This window comes from Protopterus annectens, chromosome 4.part0, assembly GCF_019279795.1.
Source record: "Protopterus annectens isolate FY-2018-M chromosome 4.part0, PAN1.0, whole genome shotgun sequence".
NCBI classification, from domain to species: Eukaryota; Metazoa; Chordata; order Ceratodontiformes; family Protopteridae; genus Protopterus; species Protopterus annectens.
The window spans coordinates 983,961,578-983,975,660 of record NC_056733.1 but is presented as its reverse complement, the minus strand read 5'-3'; positions in this window follow the sequence as shown (position 1 = coordinate 983,975,660).

The following is a 14,083-nucleotide window of genomic DNA, read 5'->3' as shown; positions in this document are numbered from 1 at the left end:
TGGAAAAAGTCCGGGCGACCGGACCTTTTTCCATTAGTATAAGTTGATTTACAACGCGCACGCTGGCCAATCAGCATTTACGTTTTGGAATATTAATGGGGGGGTCATGGTATAATTGATAATAACCTCTCTTATGAGCCTCACATCAATAATACTATAAAAACAGTTAATAAGAAATTAGGTTTCCTCTACAGGATCAAACCCTTTCTAACTCCAATAGCCAGGATCACCCTTGCCCGCACCCACCTTATCTCTACTCTGCTTTATATCTCTCCTATCTATACCAAATTATGTAAAAGTACTCTGAACAAACTGTCTACCTCTTATAACAATATTGCCAGATTTGCTGCTGGGTCCTCCTATAGCACTCATCAATGTATCAATCTGAATCAACTAGCCTGGCTAGAATTGCCAAATCTAATACTCTTCAATCAAGTAATAGTAGCGCACAAGATCCTGTATCAACCAGAAAACTCACCTATACTCACTTCCCTAGTCACCCCCTATAATAATCTCAAAACCCTACGCTCATCTAACAAACTACTAGTACAAATAACTAAATCTAATAACTCAGCTGGTGACACTCTGTTCTCTAATACAGTGGGTAAAACCTGGAACAGTCTCCCCAATCACCTAACCTCCCTATCCTCAGCTAACCTATTTAAAAGTAAACTTAAACCCTACCTTAAATCACACTGACTATGCCCCTGTGCTAACCCAGATTAAATAACTAACCCTTCCCATGATGCCTTGCTTCTTATCTCATTATCGTATTTAGGGCATGCGCCTATGTATATATTGTTGCCTTTATTAACTATAACCAGTCCACTCTTGGACCTCATGTGTAATTTTACAGTATGAGTGTGTTCATGTACTTCTTCCCATGAATATTCATTAATATTTCATTTTTTTTACATTTTTTTGTGTGGCTTTCTAATTAATAGTTTCAATGTCTTTGTAAATATCATTGTCTTTGTCTACTTTTTTTGAAACTTGTGGAGCTTTTCTCCCCAGGCTTCCACTGAAAATGGACATACATCCAGTTGGACAACAAATGTAAAATAAAATAAAATAAAATAAAGTGTTGCCCTTTACAGCAATGCAGGAGGTGTGCTCCTGTACTTTTGTACAGAGACATATTGCCTTTTATATTAATACAGGAGGTATTGTCCTTTACTGTTGTACAGATAACTGTTGCTATTTACATGAATATAGGAGGTGTGGTCCTGAAATGTTGAATGGATAACTGTTGCCTATTGCAGTAATACAGGAGGTATGCTCCTGTACTGTTGTACAGAAACGTTTTGACTTTTACAGTAATACGGGAGGTGTGCTCCTGTACTCTTATATAGATAAGTGTTGCCTTTTATAGTAATACAGGAGTTGTGCTCCTGTACTGTTTGTACAGTTAAGTGCTGCCTTTTACTGTAATACAGGAGGTGTGCTCCTGTACTGTTGTACAGAAACGTTTTGACTTTTACAGTAATACGGGAGGTGTGCTCCTGTACTCTTATATAGATAAGTGTTGCCTTTTATAGTAATACAGGAGGTGTGCTCCTGTACTGTTTGTACAGTTAAGTGTTGCCTTTTACTGTAATACAGGAGGTGTGCTCCAGTACTGTTGTACAGAAATGTTTTGCCTTTTACAGTAATATGGGAGGTGTGCTCCTGTACTCTTATATAGATAAGTGTTGCCTTTTATAGTAATGCAGGAGGTGTACTCCTGTACTGTTTCTACAGGTAAGTGTTGCCTTTTATTGTAAAACAGGTGGTGTGCTCCTGTACTGTTCGACAGATGAGTGTTGCCTTTTATAGGTTCATACAGTAATACAGGCAGTGTGCTCCTGTATTGTTGTACACATAAATGTTGTCTGTACAAATAAGTGTTGCCTTTTACATTGGTACAGGAGCTGTGATCCAGTACTGTTGTACAGATAAGTGTTGCCTTTTACAGTAACACAGGAGGTGTGTCCCTGTACTGTCTTGCAGATAACTGTTGTCTTTTATGGTAATACAAGAGGTGTACTCCTGTACTATTGTACAGTTAACTGCTGCCTTTTACAGTAATATTGGAGGTGTGGTCCTGAACTGTTGTATGGATAACTGTTGCCCTTTAACGTAATACATGAGGTATGCTCCTGTACTGTTGTAGAGATAAGTGTTGGCGCTTTCAGTAATACAGGAGGTGTGCTCCTGTGCTGTTGTACAGATAAGTGTTGTCTTTCGCAGTAATAAAGGAGATGCTCTCCTGTACTGTTGTTAAGATAAGTGTTGCATTTACAGCAATACAGGAGGTCTCCTTCTGTACTGTTGGACAGATAAGTGCTGCCTTTTACAGCAATACATGATATGTACTACTATACTGTTGTACAGATAAGTACTGCCTTTTACAGTATTACAGAAGGTGTGGTCTTGTACTGTTGTACAAATAACTCTTGCCTTTTACAGTAATAGAGGAGGTGGCTCCTGTACTGTTGGGCAGATCAGTGTTGCCTTTTACAGTAATACAATAGGTGTGCTTCTGTACTGGTCTTCAGATAAGTGTTGCCTTTTACAGCAATACAGGAGATGTGCACCTGCACTGTTGGACAGATAAGGACAGTCTTTTGCAACAATACAGGAGGTGTGCTCCTGTACTGTTGGACAGATAACTGTTGCCATTTAGAGTAATACAGGAGGTGTAATCATGTACTGTTGTACAGAAAACTGTTGCCTTTTACAATAGTACAGGAGGTGTGCTAATGTACATTTGTACAGAAAAGTGTCCCTTTTACAATAATACAGGAGACGTGCACCTGTATTTTGTTTAGATAAGTGATGGCTTTTACAGTAATACAGAAGATGTGCTCCTGCACTGTTCTACAGATAAGTGTTACCTTTTACAGCAATACCTCAGGTCTGCTCTTGTGCTGTTGAACAGACTAGTGTTGCCTTTTACAGCAATGGATGAGGTGTGCTCCTGTACTGTTGTACAGAGAAGTGTTGCCTTTTACAGTAATAAATGGGGTGTGCTCCGGTACTGTTGTACAGACAGTTGTTGCCTTTTACAATAATGCAGGAGGTGGCTCCAGTACTGTCGGACAGATAAGTGTTGCCTTTAACAGTAATACAGTAGGTGTGGCCCTGCATTGTGGAACAGATAATTGTTGCCATTTACATGAAAAAAAGAGTTGTGGTCTTGAAATATATGGATAACTGTTACCTTTTACAGTAATACAGGATGTATGCTCATGTATTGTTGTTCAGATAAATGTTGCCTTTTACAGTAATACAGAAGGTGTGCTCCTGTAATGTTGTACAGATAAGTACTGGCTTTTACAGTAATACAGGAGATTTGCTCCTGTACTGTTCTTCAGATAAGGGTTGGGATTTACAGCAATACAGGAGGTGTGCTCCTATACTGTTGTACAGATAAGTGTTATCTTTTACAGCAATACATCAGGTCTGCTCCTGTACTGTTGGACAGACTAGTGTTGCCTTTTACAGCAATGGATAAGGTGTACTCTTTTACTGTTGTACAGACAGTTGTTGCCTTTTACAATAATGCAGGAGGTGGCTGCAGTACTGTTGGACAGATACGTTTTGCCTTTAACAGTAATGCAGGAGATGTGCTCCTGTACTGTTGGACAGATAAGGGGTGCTTTTTTCAGCAATACAGGAGGTGTAGCCCTGCATTGTGAAACAGATAACAGTTGCCTTTTACATTAATACAGGAGGTATAGTCTTTTGCTGTTGTACAGATAACTGTTGCCATTTCATGAATATAAGAGGTGTGGTCTTGAAATTTTGTATGCATAACTGTTGCCTTTTGCAGTAATAAAGGAGGCATGCTCCTGTACTCTTATTTACATAAGTGTTGCCTTTTACTGTTATACAGGAGGTGTGCTTCTGTAATGCTTCTACAGGTAAGTGTTGCCTTTTATTGTAATATGGGTGGTGTGCTCCTGTACTGTTAGACAATTAAGTGTTGACTTTTACACAAATGCAGGTGGTGTGCTCCTGTACTGCTGTACAGATAAATGTTGCCTGTACAAATAAGTGTTGCCTTTTACAGTAGTACAGGAGCTGTGCTCCAGTACTGTTGTATAGATAAGTGTTGCCTTTTATAGTAACACATGAAGTGTGATCCGGTACTGTTGGACAGATAATTGTTGCCTTTTACAATAATACAGGAGATGTGGCCCTGTACTGTCTTGCAGATAACTGTTGCCTTTTACAGTAATACAGGAGGTGTGGTCCTGTACTTTTATACAATGTATTGTTGCCTTTTACAGTAATATAAGAGTTGTGATCATGAACTGTTGCACGGATTACTGTTGCCTTTTAAAATAATAAAATAAGATATCTTCCTGTACTGTTGTAAAGATGTGTTGCTTTTTACAGTAATATACAAGGTGTGGTCTTGTACTGTTGTAGAAATAATTCTTGCCTTTTACATTAATACAGGAGGTGTGGTCTTGTCCTGTTGGACAGAACACTGATGCCTTTTACATCAGTACAGCAGGTGTGCTAGTCTACTGTTGCACAGACAAGTGTTGTGTTTTACAGTAATGCAGGAGGTGTGCTCCTGTACTGTTGTGAAGATAAGTGTTACCTTTTACACTAATACAGGAGGTGTAGTCCTTTACTGTTGTACAGATAACTGTTGCCATTTACATGAATATGAGAGGTGTGGTCCTGAAATTTTTTATGGATAGCTGCTGCCTTTTACACTAATACAGGAGGTGTGCTCCTGTACTGTTGTTCAGATAAATGTTGCCTTTTACCGTAATATGGGGGTGTGCTCCTGTACTGTTGCATAGATAAGTGTTGCCTTTTACACTAATACAGGAGGTGTGATGCTGTACTCTTCTATAGATAAGTGTGGCCTCTTATAGTAATACAGAAGGTGTGCTCCTGTTCTGTTTGTACAGGTAAGTGTTGCCTTTTTTTGTAATACAGGTGGTGTGCTCCTATACTGTTTGACAATTATGTGTTGCCATTTACACAAATGCAGGCGGTGTGCTGCTGTGCTGTTTTTCAGATAAATGTTGCCTTTTGCAATAATGCAGGAGGTGTGCTCCTGTACTGCTGTACAGATAAATGTTGCCTCTACAAATAAGTGTTGCCTTTTACAGTAGTACAGGAGCTGTGCTCCAGTACTGTTGTATAGATAAGTGTTGCCTTTTACAGTAACACAGGAACTGTGATATGGTACTGTTGGACAGATAATTGTTGCCTTTTACATTAATACAGGAGGTGTGGCTCTGTACTGTCTTGCAGATAACTGTTGCATTTTACAGTAATACAGGAGGTGTGGTCCTGCACTGTTGTACAGTGTACTGTTGCCTTTTACAGTAATATAGAAGTTGTGGTCCTGAAATATTGAATGGATTACTGTTGCATTTTACAGTAATACAGGAGATGTGCTCCTATACTGTTGTAGAGATAAGTGTTGCCTTTTACTGTAATACAGAAGGTGTCATCTTGTGCAAATAACTCTTGCCTTTTACAGTAATACAGGAGAAGTGGTCTTGTCCTGTTGGACAGAACACTGTTGCCTTTTACAATAATACAGGAGGTGTGGCTCTGTACTGTCTTGCAAATAACTGCTGCCTTTTACAGTAATACAGGAGGTGTGCTCCTGTACTGTTGTACAGTGTACTCATAGCCAGCGTTAAGCACCCGTGAAACCCATGGCTGTGGGTAGCCCTTGATTACCTCATCACGAATGAAGACCCCCATTCAGCAGCTGCGGGTTGTTCCGATCGTTACTCTTCTTTGGCTTGGCTCATCGTGGATGTCTGCATAGTTCCCTGCCATCACAGTGAAAATCGGAACTGTGTTTCCATTTTTTTTTTTTTTTTTAATTTGATTCGCTGGCAAGCTGCGCTCAAACAGGTCTGCTCACTGAAATAAGGGATCTGATTGGCTGCAGCAGCCTGCGAACTAAGTGACCACTCCACATTTCATCTGATTTCATACAAATAAACAGTTCATAGAATTCCGGTAATGGCCAATATCACACTGATCCATTGTAGCCAGTTTTATTTTGTGGTTCATTTGCCAGCCCCCATTAAATGTAATAAAATGCAGTCTAATGACTCTCTCTGTTCTCAGGTAAAGAAACAGGTTGTCACAAAGCCCAATGATGTGATGTCGACTGAGAGCCAGTAAACCACCTCAGTCAGTGGTCTGTTATTAGTATAACGCCATTGATAAACACAGCAAAATTAACAATCCATCCATCCATCCATCCGTCCTGTACCTCTTTTCCCATTTTGCACATCAGGTCAGGGTTTCACTTCAGCAGTGATACCCCAAAATCACATAATCAGCACACTTGATGCTTAAAGATGCATACAGTGCCAATAGACAGTAAGTAGGAAATGGTTTTCTGAAATCAGAAGTTTGTTTATTTATTTTTATTTGACATTTGGTTACTGGGAAAGTCTGACTGGGCAAGAAACCCATTTTCAGGGGAAGCCCGGGGAGAAACGCTCCATCACAAGGAAAAACTTACAAAAAATTAGCTTTTATGTAATTAACATCAGAAGCAAAACAGAGAAAAGAGCCAATTTATGGCTGAACAAAAAGCCGTGCACACACATGTTTATGTGTAGATAAATAGGCATATCTAAGCATATCAAAAACAAGCAAGTTTTACAGAGGAGATTAACAAATGTATCTACAGATAATCATTTTAGATCTAATGGTTTAACAGAATATGGTTGGGGGAAAGCACCATCACTAAGGAAAAGGAACAAAAGTATAGGTTTAACATAATATCAGAAACAGAACGGAGGAAAAACCAATTTACAGACGAACAAAAAACATGGACATTATATTTTTACATGTGTGGTGTATAAACAGGGATATCCAAGCATATCAAAATAAACTTCAGTTTTACAGAGAAGAGTAAACAAATATACAGGTATACATTTTAATAGGAAGTTTAACAGAATGGGGTAGATAGGCTGTTTATATGGGAGGCACAGTTGCATCATGAAAGACTTGCATGGATAGATGTGTTTACATTAGAAGGTGATATAAATGGCCAGGATTATCTGAGTACAGTACCAGCATAGTCATTTATTAAATACAACTAACAGAGAAACAACAGTTAGAATAGGAGATGGGGTGATGAAGGTTGGTAGAGTGAGGAGGAAGAATTAAGACAGAGTGTTCCAACGATACACATTGCGCACAGTGCAAATACATGTGCGAGTGTGCGTGCTTGTGTGCATGATTTTGTGTGTGTGTGTGTGTGTGTGTGTGTGTGTGTGTGTGTGTGTGTGTCTGTATGTGTATGGGGGACAAATATTCCCTGTGGTCCTCTAACATCTAACTTTTTAAAATAAGGAAGGGGGGAGCAGGGTGTTAATTCTGCTCCTTACCCATAACTTCATTAGCCAATCAAGCAATGTTACAAATGGAACTTGGGTCTTTTGATTTTGTGTAATAAAATAATAAATAATAAAACAATATGTAACCATCGTGTAGTGGTTAGCAAGAGGTTCTCTGGTTCCATCCTTGGCTGGGGTGCCTTCTGTGTGGAGTCTGCATGTCCTCCCTGTGGTCACGTGGGTTTCCTCTGGGTGCTCCAGTTTCCTCCCACATCTCAAAGGCATGCTGTAGGTGGATTGGGCACTCTAAATTGGCCCTAGGCATGAGTGCATGCATGTGTGTGCCTTCTGTGGAAGGTTGGGTGCCGGGTAGGGCTGCCACCTTTTCAGATGCCCAAAGTGGGACTTTTTTTTATTGAAGCATGAGATTTTGCAGGACAAAACATATCCACAGTCACTACAAAGGACAGAACTTCACTTTTTTGCCAAAATAAAAGCTTATTTTTACAGCATTTGATTTGCTTATGCTATTTCTTATAACTTTTAAGTGTTTCAGATGAAAAATAACTGTTTTTTGCAACTATTGAAAAAAAATAGGAAATATTTTTTGTCCTAAAATCTCAGGACATTTGTAATTTTTTATTTTGGTTTATCTGTTTGTACGAGGGACAATATAAGGGAATGTGAAATGTGATATACATTTAATTCTGATTGCCCATTAGGAGAGTGTGTAAGTTAGTTATTTGGGGCAAGAGGTACAGTTTTATTTGGCAGTATCTATACTGTATATGTAAAAGGTAGAGAGAATAGGATAGGGGTGATGAAAGGGAAGGGAGATAAATAATGGGACAGAGAAGCATATTGTAGTTGGCTAGAGCAGGGATAGGTGGGCAGTCTTGTGAGATGCTGTCTAAGTGAATAGTTCTAAGCGTATGGGGTATGTGGTGAAGATTAGCTTATTTCAGCCTGGGTTGGGACATGACCTGTTGCATGGTAGATCGATGTCAGCATATTGGATTGTGAGTGCTAGCGATGTGGCGGTATTGAGGTTGATAATAAATCCATTAAACTGAAGCGGATCAAGGATGTAGCCTTGTGAGACTACTAATGTGAGTGGAGGTAGAGGGGGGTAGATTCTGGAGACATTTTATGACTGTTCATGACCTGTTGGGTAGCTTTGGAGCCAGTGGAGGGCTAGGGGGATGGGATTAAGGTTGGCGAGAGTAGTTAGTAGTTTGTTGAGAAAATAATGTATGATATTTTCAAGATGGTTGGGATGTATTACTCAGTAATGGATCTTTTAAGTATTCAGGATAAGAACTGGCTTCAGCTGCTATTTTTTGAAATTCTGCTGGTAGATTGTCAGCTGAATTTGCAGTAGGTTTTGAGTTTTTTACAAGTTTGTCAAACACTGTTCTGATATCTAGGTTTACAGTACTTTTTACACTATCCTGATGTTACACCTTGTTCTACAGTTTTTTGGCTGTTTGAATTATGTGGAGAGATTAGGAGGTTGATGGGGCCTGTACATTGCTTAAAATGCCTAATGCTGGGAGGGTAGTTAGCAGCTGTGAGAATGTTGCTGAAGGCATAGATGGTTTGAATGTATACTAATGCAAACCCTGTTATGCTACTATTGTGTATAACTGCAATGTTCTACTCTCTCATGCAATGACTGCAGTTTTTTCGTTGTCCGTAGTTAATGTGTTGAAAGTTTGGGAGTGTGGTTACCTGTGAGAATGTCAGTGTTCAATGTTTTCTGGGAATTTTTTTAATGGGGGTCACATACTGTATAAGCACATTGTTTATGCTACGCCTATGTTTTTGGTTTTCACTTTATCCAGGATCATTCTGCATTGGCTGTGGGGGGAGGGGGAGAATTCCACAGAATATACTGATATTTGAATGCACGCTAATGCAAACACTGTTCTGCTGTCTAGGCTTATAGTACTGTTTAAATATCCCTGATGTTACAGCTTGTTCTGCAGTTATTTGTGGCTGTTTGAATTATGCTATTTGGAGGTTGATGGGGCCTGATATCTTAATGCATGCTAATGCAAATGCTGTTCTGCTATCTAGGTTTATAGTGCTGTTTAAATATCCCTGATAGTACAGCTTGTTCCGCAGATGTCCATCATGTTTCACTGCTGCAGTCATTACACTTGGGTTATCCTGCTATCAGGCAGGCCCACAGTCAGCCTGAGTTCCAAAGTTTTGGTCCAGCATCGGTTGCTATCGCCTCTTCCCTGATGGCAGTGCGCCAGGGGTATATAAGAAGCAGCCGACACCATTTTCTTCCGTCTTTCTTGCCTCGCGGTGCCCGAAGCAAAAGCAGTTCGCAAGTGCCCGTCAGCCGACTCCTGAGATTTCAAATTTGATTTCAGAACCGAAGTCTTCAATAAAGCTAAGTACCCCACTGGGGAAACTTTTTCTTGCCTCAGACCGATGTCAGTAATAGTTAATAATTGTATTTCTTGTGGGAAGCAAATACCTCATAAGGATTTTCATTCTTACTGTATTCCATGCCTAGGCCCAGATCACGACGTCACTAGTTGTCAGTTTTATGCTAGATTTAACAAACGCACTATAAAACATTGGTTTGATTTTGCTCGCCATTACTTTGGCCGAAGGTTTAGTTATACAATGCCGTCGGAAAAACTGACGACCAGAATGCACAAAAATGCAAAGATAAAGATAAGGAAAGGCATCCAAGGCCCAAAACTGATGACAAAGCCTCTTCTAGGCCAGTCGCCGGTTTTCAGTGAGGCGCTTTTGCAGCCCCTGACACCCGTTACCTCAGAACCACAGACCGCGACCGACTCCCACGTGGAGGTGCCCAGGCCTCTGGATACTCAAGGTGTTGGGCCATCAGAGATTAACCCTTCAGATGGGTCTGGAGCCGCTGAGCAGGCATCGGCTTCTGAGGGTGTTTTCAGGCCTACTCAACTTACCATTGCAACTACAGCCAAGACTAAGCCTACATTAAAGACAAAGAAGCAAGTACAGCATTCACCAGGACAGGCCTCCATGCCTAAAAAAAAGATGCTCAAGACGGCCAAAGACTTGATAACTCTGATCAGGGGTTCCCATCCCCCTCCTGATAAAAGGCCTAGGCAGGATGCAGACTATGATTCCTCTGACCAGGTTTCAATATATTCTGATTCCTCTTCAGACCAGGGATATTCTTTAGCCCCCTATGAGGATTCTGATGCTGAAGAATCAATTCCTTCAGCCTCTCCTCCTGAGGATTACTCTTTTGGGGAAACTTTACATACCATAAGGGAGCATTTCCATTGGGAGGGCCAGGATTACTCAGAATCCAAGAAAAGGCTCAGAGACTTTCTTTTACTGCCTGAGCACAGGCACCTTGCTATTCCGCCAGTGTTGGACATTGTGGATGATGTGTTCTCTGAATCTAGTTTAAATCCAGATTCTTTACCCCCAGCTCCAGTCAAGCCAGACAGGTACTACAGAGTCCCTGACTCTCACAAATTTCTTTATAAAAACCCTGTTGCTGACCCAGAAACTATTTCCCAGGGTCCCAAAAGTGTCAAAGCATCCACGGCTAAAAATCCAGTTCCCTCTGATAGGGACTCTAGAGCATTAGACAGATGGGGAAAGAAAGTTTACACTTCTGCAACTTTAGCAGTGAGGGCTCTAAATTGCCAGTTTCACATGCTTAAATATCAACAATACTTACTGTCTCAATTAAAACAGAAAATGAGTACAAATGCAGAACAACCTGATTATAAGGAAATGCAGCTGAACAAGTGGGAAAGCATACTTTGCAATGTGGTTTTGATTCATTAGAAGCTTCTTGTAGAGCAGCAGTTACAGGATCTGTGATTCAAAGGCATGCTTGGTTAAAAGAACAAAGTTTACCAGATCATATTAAGGCAAAATTATTGGATGCTCCTTTGCAGCAAGATAATTTATTTGGTATTAAGGCAGAAGAGGTATTAAAGAAAATGGAGGATAAGGCAAAATCTATACAAACAGTGAAGGATTTCTTACAGGTACAGCCACCACAATTTAGCAGAAATTGGCCTACAAAGAATTGGTCCTTTCCAGTGTCAGACAGGCCACAAAGAGGCAGATACAGATGCCAAAGAGGCAGATCTCAGCCACAAGGCTCTTACAGACCACGACAGTGGGGTGCTACAAACCCAAAAGGAGGTGAGGACAAGTCACAACCTTACAGGAAACAGTCCCAATGACTTCCCCCTTCCAATGCCAAACTCTTACCTTTTGGCAGCTCCCTTAGGGGGGAAACTAGCATTTTTTTCTCAAAACTGGCAAACAATCACCCAAGACAAATGGGTGCTGAATATTGTGTCTCAAGGCTACAGGTTCCACTTTCACACTTTTCCAAGGCTAAAAGGAATGCCAGACCTGCCACTAAATCAATGGGCAGAGGCACAAAAACAAATTACAGCTCTCATGGACATGAGAGCTATTCAAAAAGTACCACAGCAGGAAAAAGGACAAGGATTTTACTCAAGACTCTTCCTGGTACCCAGAAAGGACAAAGCCTGGAGACCCATTCTGGACCTTTCCACTCTAAATACTTACCTGGATGTTCCAAAATTCAAAATTCTGACACTACAACAGCTCCTTCCCATGTTGGGCAAGAAGGCTTGGCTTGTTACTTTGGACCTCAAAGAGGCATACCCGCATGTCCCTATCAGACAAAATTGCAGAAGATACTGCAGATTCATAGCTGGTTCAATGCACTACCAATTCTCTGCACTGCCCTTTGGCTTATCTACTGCGCCCAGGGTCTTTACCAAGTGCCTGGCACCAGTAATTGCATTTTGCAGACAAAAAGGAATTCAAATATATCCATATCTGGATGACTGCCTGATTCAAGCAGAAAGCAAGGACATTCTTCTACAGCATCTGGCATATGTAAAAAGATTGTTAAGTTGCCTAGGGTACATTGTAAATGAAAATATATCAAAACTAGTGCCCTCACAAGAGATAATATTCCTGGGTGCCAGCTTAAATACAATGGCCCAGATGGCTTATCTCACACCAGACAAACAAGGACAACTGACTCAGTATTTTCAGTTGATGGCAACAAAGTCCCAACTCCCTGCAAGAAAAATTCTGCAGGCCTTGGGATTCATGGCATCCTGCATACTACTAATTCCATATGCAAGACTGCATATGAGTAAATTACAATGGTACCTAAAAAGTGTTTGGTCTCAACATTATCACAGCTTGGAGACAGTAATACCACTAATTCCCTGCCTACAACAGGAGTTTCGATGGTGGGCACAGGCATGTCATTTCAACAAGGGTCAGCCTTTCACTCTTTCCACAGCCAGGCAGACTTTAACAACAGATGCATCGGATTACGCCTGGGGAGCACACATGGCAGGAAAATGTATTCAGGGCAAATGGACCACAGACCAGATGCATCTTCACATCAATCAAAAAAAGATGCTGGCTGTACAAAATGCCCTTACAGCTTTCAAGGATCTTCTACATCCAGGACAATTACTATTAAAGACAGACAATACCACTGTAATGTGGTACATAAACAAACAAGGAGGCACTCATTCTTACCCCCTATGCAGACAAGCCATAACCTTGTGGAACACAGCTCTAACCTACCAAGTTCATCTGCAAGCACAATTCCCGCCAGGAAAGAAAAACACTCTGGCAGATGACTTAAGCAGAAACATCATGGATCCTCAAGAGTGGAAATTAAATCCACAAGTCTTCAGCATGATAATGCAAAAATTGTGGTGCCCGGATATAGATCTTTTTGCCTCACCACTGAATTACCAACTACAAAAATACTGCACAAGGACTTATAGGTTCATAGGTTTATACTAGGCTATCTGCCCTAAGGCATTTATAAGCCTAGCCCAAATTTTTGTGGCTTACCCCACCCCTTATATGAAAAAATACTGTGCCCATTAGTTTGTTGTGCCTCTGTCCAGCAGTGACACAGAGATGATTCCCGGGGTAAACCTACGATCTCCCATCCACAGGTCAAGATTTCTCTTGAACAGAGCCAGCGAGGTGCTCTGCCTCACATGGACCAGGATTTTATTCCACAGCATAGGGAGTCTCTGAGTGATAAATCTATCCCTCCAGCACATCCTATTTATGTCCGTGCTAAGGTTTAAGTTGCTTGCTCTAGTGGTTTTGGTGGATTTGGATTTTTTGAGGTGGAGCATGTCCATTAATTCCAGGTTGGACATGGCCTTGTATGTCAGGCACATGTCACCTCTGAGCAGACAGTATGCAACTGAATAGAGCTGGAGTTTCTTCAATCTGGCAGCATATGACAGATTTTGGAGTCCCTTTATCCTTTTGGTGAGGAACTTTTGGGGTCTCTCCAATTGCTGCAGATGTCGGGTGAGATACATCCTGAATGGGGCATTGTACTCGATCATTGGTCTGATAAGTGAAGAGTACAGGGGAACAATGACCTCACTAGATCTGGATGTGAATCCCTTCATGATCAGGTGGGCAATGTAGAAGGTCTTTCTAACCACTTTAGCAACGTGAGTGTCAAAAGAAAGGCCACTGTCAACCTGGGTCCCCAGGTCCCTGATAACATCTTCTGTGCTTAGTGGATTGCCAGCTATATGGTAGCTTGGGGTTACCTTGTTTTTCCCGAAGGGTATGACTATACATTTTTTGGCGTTTAACTTCAGGCCATGGCTCTGGCACCAGCTATCTGTTTCCGTGAGTCCCTTCTGAAGGATATCCGTGTCCGATGCACTTTCCACTATGGCCAG